Source organism: Trichechus manatus, unplaced genomic scaffold (genome assembly GCF_000243295.1).
Source record: "Trichechus manatus latirostris isolate Lorelei unplaced genomic scaffold, TriManLat1.0 scaffold00150, whole genome shotgun sequence".
NCBI classification, from domain to species: Eukaryota; Metazoa; Chordata; class Mammalia; order Sirenia; family Trichechidae; genus Trichechus; species Trichechus manatus.
In genome coordinates, this window is record NW_004444086.1 from 992,337 (window position 1) to 1,001,904 (window position 9,568).

Consider the following 9,568-nt stretch of genomic DNA (forward strand, 5'->3'; position numbering starts at 1 on the left):
GTGTACTAACTGTTTAATGAGAAACTATTTTGTTCTGTAAATCTTCATCTAAAGTGAGAATAGCAGCACAACTGGAAGAGCATAGTCGATGTCACTGAACTGTGCATGTAGAAATTTTTGAAATGGTGTATCTTTGGCTATGTATATTTTCACTAAAAAAAAAAGGTCGAGAAGGGACAGGGTTGACACGTAGTGGGGTTGTTAACCAATGTCATAAAACAATATGTGTACTACTGTTTAACGAGAAACTATTTGTTCTGTAAACCTTCATCTGAAGTACAATAGAAAAAAAATAAAAAGTCTATGATTTGATTACCACTGCTTTGAAAAAGCAAAGTCCATACTATCAGCCAGAAGAATGAACAAATTAGTTTCAGAAGAAATGCAACCATAATGTTCCTTAGAAGCGAGGATGGCAAGACCTCACTTACTTTGGACAAGTCAACAGGAAAAACCAACCACTAGAAAAGGACATCATGTTTGGTAAAACAGAGTGCCAACAAAAACAAGAGAAACCCTCAATGAGATGGATTAATACCCTACGCGGCAACAATGGGCTCAAACATGCCAATGAGCATGAAGATGGCACAGGACTGGGCAACGTTAGTTCTATTATACATATGGGTGCCATGAATCTGAGTTAACTCCATGGCAGCTAACAACAACAATCAGTCCCTCAAGCTGGGAAGCCTGGCTTCTCCTGAGGAAGCCAATATTTCCCTCAGAGCTCCTGATGCAACCTCCCATCCTTTCTTCAAGGACCTTGTTCAGAGGGGTCTCTGCTCCCTCTCCAAAATGTTCACTTCCTCCTATTGTACTGGTTTCTTCCTCAAAGGCTATAAATACGATCAAGTTTGCATCTTAAAAGTATCTATCTCAATCACCCTCATTGAACCTAAGAGAGAGAGAGCACTTTTATAAGTAATAGTTGCTACTGACCTCCTAATCACAACACCCAATGGCTGCTTTTCATAAAAATCATTAGTATTTACTGAATACAAAGGAGTAACTTTCCAGGCACCATGTTTTACATACTTTATCTCATTTGACCCTCACAGTAGCAGTATGAAGTATGCTTTTTTTTTTTTTTTTAAATCTCCTTTTTGTAGAGAAGGAAAAAGAACTAAATTATTTTAGTTCAAGGTCACAGAGCTATTCAGGGTCAGCACCAGGACTGTCAGATGTTCCTCATCTTAGTACCTGACATCTCACTTCTTAAAAGTCTCTCTTCCTTCAGGTACTAAAAAGTCATTCTCCCCTGACTCTGACCCTGCTTTTCTCACTCTGTACCTTCTCATTCTTCTGTGCTGGTCCCTATTTCTCTATCCAACGCTTAAATGCTAGGATTCCCCCCTAGGCCTCTATTTTCCACTTACTCTTTATACTTAGCCCTGGGAGACCTATCAACTTCTATTATGTTTCAGCAACCAACTACATGCTAAAAGCTGCTAAATCAGTCTGTTCAGTCAGCCCCCATCTATCTATCCATTTATCCACCTACTTATCTAGCCCAGACTTCTCTGCACAGAACGTCTGTGCAATGATCCAATAGACACTCATCTCCAGTTATTTCCTATAAGCACTTCATATTCTACATGTTCAAAACTGAACTCTTCACCTTTGCTCCTCAGATCTGACTCTTTTTTATACTCCCTATCCTATCCTCCTACACCCCTCCCATCTAATCAGTCAACTACAGTAGTCCATATCTCTGTGGCCAAACCCTTTTCTCCATTCCATTATCACTTTGGCCAAACCCTTTTCTTCATTCCATTATCACTTTAGCCTAAGGCCCTCAACCTCTCTTACCAAGATCATGCTAATACTTTTTCAGATGCTCTTCCTGCCTCCATCCTCACATTCCTCAGATCCATCCCTCTAGATTACTGTGACAGCTGTCTTCTCATCATATCACTCCTTTGTTTAAAACAAAACAACCCTGAACAACAATGGTCCAAACATAGCCCTCCATGGTCTTGCCCCACCTACACTCACTCTTTCAAGTCACCTTTTCTATGAAGCCTCTCTAGTCTTCCACCCCATAGAGAACTGGCTACTTCCAAATCCCTGCTCTGGATACTTTCTGCATATCTCTATCACAGTACTCATGGTACTATATTGTATTTATTATTCTAACTTGTTTTCTATCTATCTCCCCCTGTTCAATCCAGAGCCCTTCCAGAGTCTTATTTGTCTGCATATCCCCAAAGCCCAGTGTCTGGCATGTAGCATGCTTTTAATAAATGTTTGTCTAGTAAAAGAATGAACGTTTGTGAAATGCTACCAGTGAAGAATATATGATTGCCACTGTTTTCAAGATGAATTTACACTACTTCATTTGAACTGATTTGATTATGTAGCTCTTCCATGAGTAAGTATGCAAAATAATATTTAAATAACTGACGTAGCCTCAAATATGGTTATCAGGATTATCAAATCATACTTCTTATTCCTATCTTCCAGAGTAGGGAAATGTATCAACATTGCATATGGCTAGTGAATCTTAATAAAAGAAAGTGGAATGTAAAATAGCATAATATACAGATTCCCAAACAAAGACAATCTGGGGCCTACCATAAGAAAAGTAATCATTTTAAAGGGCAGCTTCAATTTCTCAAAAAAGCAATGATTTTCCAGAAGACTGAACTGTCTGAAATTAAGAAATTTCTAAAGAACATATACACGAAATGTTCCTATTAAAAACACATTTATACAGAGGCTACCCGTCTGGGAACCTCAGTCATTAAGCTCACAATCTAGCCCAGAAGGAAAGCCTGGGAACAGCAAGCGTCTGTCACAAAGTCCACAGACTTTATATTTGGGCAGTAGCCCACATCATTTCATGGAAAATAAGACAACAGATAATATAGCAGCAGGGCCCGCTCACAGCCTGACAGCAGTAGAAAGTGATAGCTGATAACAGAAAGAGGACCCAGAAAAATCATAAAAAGAAGAATGGTACTTCTGTCTCCATTCTAGTATTTCAACCCAGCAAAGCAAGACCATTTACTATAAACAAAAACAGCTCTATACACCTCAAGGAACAGCACTATTCAATTCTTTATGAATTCATGTTCATAAAGACAACTCAATAAAAAAGATTAGCTTATATACAATTATCCTCCAAGGCAGCAAGAAAGGGCATTAAGATATAGAAACTGTTTTATTGGCTAAATTATAAAATGTTTTAGTAATTAATGGTGTGAGGGGTCAGCTATTTAGAAAATGTGCTAATGTAAATAAGTACTAACCCAGATGGTGTCAAATAAATGAGACATTATTACATATTACGTAAACAATCAAAAGATTTTACTGTCAAGGTATACCTTGGAAGTTTAGTGTGAATTAACAGCATCAAATCAATATTATCTGATCAACAGACACATATAATTTTGAAAAAAGAGTTTAAAGACTGTGGTGACTTTCTTCATTTTTCAGCAATTTAAATGGTGATTAAGCTGATGGCTGTTTATAAGGTACCATAAAATGTTTTAACCAATTTAAATTAAATTATTGGTAAACATGAACTGTAAAACTCTTGAAACAAAAAATAGACTTTACAAAAATCTAATTTTGTTATAAATATCTTTATTTACTGCATTTGTTTATTTCTTTTAATATGTGCACTGAGAATAAATACAGCAAGCATAAAGCTCTGGAAATTCTGGATTTAAAAAAAGGAGTTCAAATCTCTACAGTCCTATTACCCGGTAAAAGCCAAAGTATACTGTCTTCTCAGTTATGCCCAAGTTCCTAATAAACTATCAAGCTCTTATTAAATGTCAGGGCACTAGGCTTGACTGTAGGTTTTAAACACTCCTACAGGGTCACTATGAGTTGGAATCGACTGGATGGCAACGGGTTCTAGCACTAAATTACACAACACTAGATGTCAACTTAACCTTGTGGGTGGCAGACAAATCAAACAATACTAGTGTATTTCCCTCTGGAATTATCTAAAATAGTTGCTGAAGGGAGTCACATTCCTAAAGCGAAACCTCAGACTACTAGAAGATAGTTTCTACAGAAGAAACTAAATTGGCTGTTTCCCTCGCTAAAATGGGAAGAACACACGCTCATAATTTAATCCAATTAACACAAATTTCTAGTGTCCTTTACCATATACTTTTGAGGTGCATGACTTTTTAATTAATTTTAAAATCTCCAGGGGACAAAGTGTGATTACTCCTAATAAATTAAAATACTTTTTAAAATGCACTTTCTATCCTTCCTTCAAACGGTAGTCAATTTTTTTGTAGGGATACTTGGAAATGAAGCACACCAGTTCTGAGTAAGGCCGATTTTTGTTTTTTCAACATGAAATTATCAGAAACAGAACCAACAGCACAATGGCATCTAACCAAACTGCCACACTTTTACGTGATTCATCTTGAAAAACTCACTTTACAAGGTGACAGCCGGACGGGACTAAAGGTTTTTAAGAAGTAGTTTGTTTTTGTTTTTACACTGTCCGTGTAGAACCCACCGGAAATAAAGGCTTTGTCTTTATTACTAACACTAGCTCATAATGGAGGTGATTGTCAGTTACGCCTGGTTTTAAAGGCCACCCATCCCGTTCCCTGGTGAAACGCCCTGATAATGACTAGTTCAGTGCAAACTAGCCTTAGTGTTAGCGGGACTTCCTCTGAAGTTCTCCACCTTTTCTCCCGCCCTCTGTGATGCTTTAAGGAGGTCGGCATTAGTGTTACAGACGTGGGTCCACAGGCAATCCTCTCCCTAAGGAAGCGCTGCAGAGCAGCGCGTTCACCGTTCCCAACTTTCTAAGCCCTCAATCAACCAGGGGTTTTACACCAACAGATCTGGTACACTGCCCCCTCCCCTCCCCGCCACCTTTGATTGTCCTTTTGTCCAGTCTTGCTGCATATATTTGCACCCTCCGATGCTGTTTGCCTCCAACGACCCGAAGCCGTGCATCCCAGGCCCCCTGCCGCTCCACTAGCCCTTGGAAGGCGCCCCTCTCCCTTCTGTGCGTCTTTCTCTCGCCAGCCCGCCCTGCCTCACCCCCTTTCTAACCCCGGCGGCACGCACACGCTTTCAGTGCAAGGGCACGCGGTATCATCCCTATCCGCGTCGGGACTCGTCCACCCCAGATACCACCATCCATTTCTGGGGGTCGCGAGTACAGGCGGGTGCTGAAAGGTCCCAGTGTGTGTGGACACTCAGTGACATTCCCCACCCCCAACGCACCACGCTCGGTTTCCCCCTTAGGGGGGAGAAAAGACTGTAGTTGGAGAGGTCCAGAAGCACCTCCGGGTTCCCCATCCCTGCCTGGCAGGGGGCTTCGGCCTCGCGGCTCCGCTGTGCACATCCTTTCAGGGTCAAGTGCAAGGGCTTCGGTCGGATCCGCGGCCCGGGCGCTCGGCGCCCTGTTATCCCCTCCCTCTGTCTGCACGCGCGAACACTAGAGAGGACCCTCAAATGGGTGCCATGTGGGAGAGAAAGAGGTACGAGTGCGATTGGGGCAGCTTAGATCTTTGCACCCTCTCCAGCCCCCAGCCTTTCTCCCCACCTCCAACTTATTCCTAACTCCCTCAGCCCAACCTCATTTGCACTTTCCGATTTCTACCCCCACCCCCTCCCCTGGATCGCAGCCATTCGCCCAACACTCACCTCTGGGAGCAAACAACGCCCCGCTCCTCCCCGCAGCCCGCCCCCCTTCCGCCCTCGAGAAAGGCAGCGTCCCTCTACTTACCTCGTTTCTTGGCTGCTGCGCGTGAGTTTGAGTATGTCTCTGCCGCGTAATCGTATCCGGGGACAGAAGGGACTCGTGTTTGTGCGCTGGATCAGATGTCGCCACCTTTGGTGGTTTGGGGGCGTGAGGAGGCTGCAGAGTTAGCGTGTTGGCTTAGGACGGGCTTTCTGGACTCACCGTTGATAGCAATGCTTTAGCCCTCCGGTCCGCAGCGCGCCTGCTCCTCCGCAGCTCCCCGCGGGCGGCTGGGCACCCCCCCGCAGCCGCGCCCCGCCCCGCGCGCGGCAAGCTGAGCTGGAGCGCGCCGCTTTCCTCCCGCGTTTGGTTCAGTGGGGAACGACGCCGCCGGCCGCCACGCGCTCAACCCCTCATCACACACCTTCGGCTGCGAGCGCCGCCCGCTCCCCGGACTGGGGCATGGGTGCCGTCGCGTCTTGGGGCAACGCGCTCGTGGGCTGGGCGAGGAGCAGATTCCTGGAACTCAACTGCTCTCCCGCGGAGCGGCGGGCAGCAGGCAGCCTGGGACGTTCGCAATCCCTCCTAGCGCGCTAGTGCTGCGAACCCTAGGACTGGCACGTAGCCCCACCCCCTGCTCCCCCTGCTAGGCGTGTCCTTTGCCCTCTTTGCCACCACTTGCAGGTACCTGTTGCCCGCCTTTTCTTTCTTTCTCTTTTGATAACGCCACCGTGGTGTTGGCGCGGCTTCTCTTCCTTCCTCGCTTCCTATCCTGTTTCACTGCCCCCTAATCCGTTGAAAAGTTGCGCTTGGGCAAAGTGGTGGTGGAGATACTTCAAAGAAAGTGAGGCACTTAGGTGAGCCCAGCCTGCTCTGCTGCCAACCCAGGCTCCAATTCTTGGACTCATGGAGCAGAAAGCGTTAGAAATGTGAGTTTGGGGATCACTGAAAAAGTGAACTGGGTTGCTGGGCTCTGCAATATCCCGCCTCCGAAGCGCGTGCTGAAAGGACCATTTATGCTTCGCTTGGTTAAGTGTGTGGCGACTTTATCCTGACTAATGTGTGTTTGCCAGCAGCAGATCCTTGCCAGATTGGCCTCTGGGCCAGGAAGCGCTTTGCTACCCGAGGCCCGCTGGAGCAGCCTTCTTTTGGCTCCCCAGTCCTGAGAGGCCGTGCCTTTAAGAGTCTGATGTTAGATTGTAAGCTTCATGGGGACCAGGAAAGCCTAATAGAAGTCGCTTTTCCTCAGAGTCTGATTTGCCTTGTATTCAATAAATATAAGAATTAAACTGAGTTATTTATGTTTGAATGGAGTTATTTATGTTTGAACTTTCAAAAACAAGAATTATATCTGGCATAAACTCCAGAAGCTAAGGTGCTATTACCACACAGGAACGTTGCACACAAACTGTTGACGTGTACGCATTGGAAATAAATAAATGCAATTCAAGTTATTCTAGCCTTGCTCCAAACCGAGATTCAGAGATAGGTTGGAAATTATGTTTTATTGTATATAATGTTTGTTGTTGTTGTTAGCTGTCATCGAGTAGGCTGGCCTCCCACTCAAGGGCATCCCATGTACAGCTGAAGGAAAGCTGCTGGTCCTGCACCATCCCCATGAACCATCCCCATGAACCATCCCCTTGATGCTTGAGGATCAGACCTTTGTGATCTGTAGGGTTTCATTGGCTGATTTTTGGAAGTAGATCACCAGGCCTTTCTTCCTAGTCTGTCTTTGTTTGGAAGCTCCACTAAAACCTGTTCAGTATCATGTTAACAGCAAGCCTCCACTGACAGAAGAGTAGTGGCTACACCTGAGATCCATTGGCCAGGAATTGAACCCATATCTCCTACATGGAAGGTGGAAATCCTACACTGAACCACCACTGCCCCCTGTTTATAACATTACTTAATACTAAATAAAAAAATAATAATAACTTGTATACACCATTGTTATTTTATTAATGCATAATGTTTAATAAATGCAGAGTCTAAAGTCCATTGACTCAAGAACGTTCATCTATGGAGAGATCTTCAAATGCTGATTTCAAAACAGATAATGCATGTTCCTTTGCAGATTAGAAATTTGAAATATTTGTGAAAAACATAGTAAATATTTTCTTAGCCTATATGCTAAGGAGATTACTGATCTGTATATGTACTTATTTAAATTTACATTAGAAACACTTAAAATAATAAAGATTAGACAGTAACATAGATAAGTCAACATAAGAGAACAAACTACGCATTTAATTTAAAATTCTCTTTCCTCAAATGTCAAGTTTCAGTTATGAGGTAGTGTTTTGATAAAGCATATAATGTATACGTTCTTGGTAAAGACTTGATCATTAGAAACTAAAGCAAAACTTTAATTTTTTTCTATTTCATGAAAATCTTTCTAAAATCGGTGCCACATGCCTTCACTTTATAAAATAGTGTATGTATACTGACGATTGTGTAACATTTTTATTAGAGTTCTGGATTAAAAAGGCATCACTGTATATCGTGTGTGGATATGTACGTGTTGTATCTATGATCTACCTATTACCTTCTACAGTCGTCTTTTATAATGATTATTGAGTTTCTCACAGCCCTGCACACAAAGTACATTCTATATGTTAAAATGAGCTAAGTCAATGATTGTATAAACAGATGGGTTACATTTTTAGAGTTCGAAATTATGAAAGCAAGGAATGAGTGAGGTTCTCATTTTTTGTAAGTCCCCCAGCATTTAGCACTTACTGTTATTAACTGAAAGTAAGTAGTGAAAGCATTTGCTATTTTTCTTTCAGGATGGAAGCATATTTAATTCAGCGTCTAAACTCACCTACAGATTCACACAAGATTCACCCTATCATCTTTAGTTTGTAGAATCTTGAATTAGACAATGTCTTTAGTAAGTTCCAGCCAATGCGAAATATGATATTAAAATCCCCTCATTATTTCTCTAGCTACCTCTATCATTATACCCAAAGATTAATTTAACAAAAAATGTTTGTTATGATTCTTCAGCCAGTTGGTATGACTTTTATTGGAAAATAATCATTAACCATATGAGAGATACTAGATTAGCCTGGTGATTATTAACCATGAACCAAATTTCTTAAAATTGAACTTCACGCTTAACCATTTGTCAGCCATGTGAACACTGGCGTGTTAGGTAACTTCTCTGTGCCTTGATTTTCTTACCTGTAAAATGAATATAGGAGCCCTGGTGGCACAGTGGTTAAACACTCAGCTGCTAACCAAAAGGTCAGCGGCTTGAACCCACCAGCCGTTCAATGGGAGAAAAGACCTGGCAATCTGCTCCCATAAAGATTTCAACCTAGGAAACCCTATGGGGAAGTTAACTCTGCCCTACATGGTCTCTGTGAGTCACAATCGACTCTACAGTACAGAACAACAACAACAAAATGAATATAATAATAGTATCTACTTTGTAAAGTTATTGTGATAATTACAGGAGTAAAAAGGTAAGTGGCACAGCAGATGGCCCCTGGCACATAGTAAGTGCTCAATAAACATTAACTGCTATTATTCTCTTAACTACAACTGTAACTGCTAATTAGAGACTTCATTAGCTTTGGAAGTTTTGTAGGGGTTATATTTATTGACAGATTTCACGAGGCTTTTTTCTATTATTGGAGACAGCACAGCATAGTAGAAAAAGCCCTGTTTATGAAAATCTTGCTTGGTTGTAGGATTTATTTTTCAAACAGTTTTCTATTAAACAAGATTAAGCTCTTCTAATACTTTGCCTCTTATTACAACAAGTGGCCTAGTATTTATTAAAAATGGTTCTTAATGTTAATTTTGTTCATCTCACTAGATCATACTTCTTTTGTCCATCTATCAATTATATGTCAGTTGCAATATTTGTTAAACACCCTACTGATACTC

At 42.1% G+C, this 9,568-nt stretch overlaps 1 protein-coding gene across 1 annotated transcript in view; it reads right to left on the bottom strand.

Annotated features, from left to right (window-relative positions):
• Nucleotides 1-6,183, bottom strand: part of UGT8 (UDP glycosyltransferase 8) — a 134,887-nt gene extending 128,704 nt beyond the window's left edge. The window contains exon 1 of the mRNA XM_004385893.1: nt 5,714-6,183. The gene's annotated coding sequence lies outside the window, so the exon portion shown is untranslated. The remainder of the gene's footprint in view (nt 1-5,713) is intronic.
• Nucleotides 6,184-9,568: the final 3,385 nt, after the last annotated feature.